The following is a 773-nucleotide window of genomic DNA, read 5'->3' on the forward strand; positions in this document are numbered from 1 at the left end:
ACAAATCTTGCAAGCCACATCCTAGCAGGACATCTGTAATAAGTGTGCTTTTAGATATAGAAGATGGATGAAATGGAGCGTCCCAGGCTCTGCGGAGAGCAAAGGGCTCTGTTAATCGACAGCGATGCACAAAACGTGGAGGAGACCCTACCAGGCTGTTTATCCCCAATAACTCCTGAGGCAAACAACCAGGTTTCCACTAATCCCAGGGCTGATCCCTGCAGGCATGAGCGTGGGAGAGCACCGGGACCCTGCCAGAGGCGTCCGTCCCCAAAAAGCCTTGAGGAGGAGAAGTTTCCCCATTTGACTGCTGCCATTTTTTTGTCAGCATTGGCTGAGCTCATCCCTTGCATGGCTTTGAGTTGCAAAACATTAAAAAACGAGTATTTTCTCTGTGGTGGCTGTTGCTCTTCTGTGCAGTTTCTCTGTCTAATAAGAGCTTTGCCGCAGAGGAGTGTTATTAAAAGGTCTCTCTCCTCTGCTCAGCCAGCTGTCCTCATAAAATGTGGAAATTTAATACCGCTGATGAGCTCCGCTCTTCTGTCAAATAGGGTAGGAATCAGCCAGCGAGTTAGAGAATTAAGTAAAAACTCAGCAATTGCATTTGTTTCATTTTCTTAGGAATCCAAGCTAGAAAACACCTACTAGTAGTCCAACCTAATAAAGAGAGAGCAAATGTCTGTCCTCGCAGTCGGCTCCCCTGGGAGGACAGGGAGACACCCCAAAGTGCCGTCCCATGCACACACACGCTGCCCTGCACACACATTTCATGG

Source organism: Fulmarus glacialis, unplaced genomic scaffold (assembly GCF_000690835.1).
Source record: "Fulmarus glacialis isolate BGI_N327 unplaced genomic scaffold, ASM69083v1 scaffold25067, whole genome shotgun sequence".
Lineage (NCBI taxonomy): Eukaryota > Metazoa > Chordata > Aves > Procellariiformes > Procellariidae > Fulmarus > Fulmarus glacialis.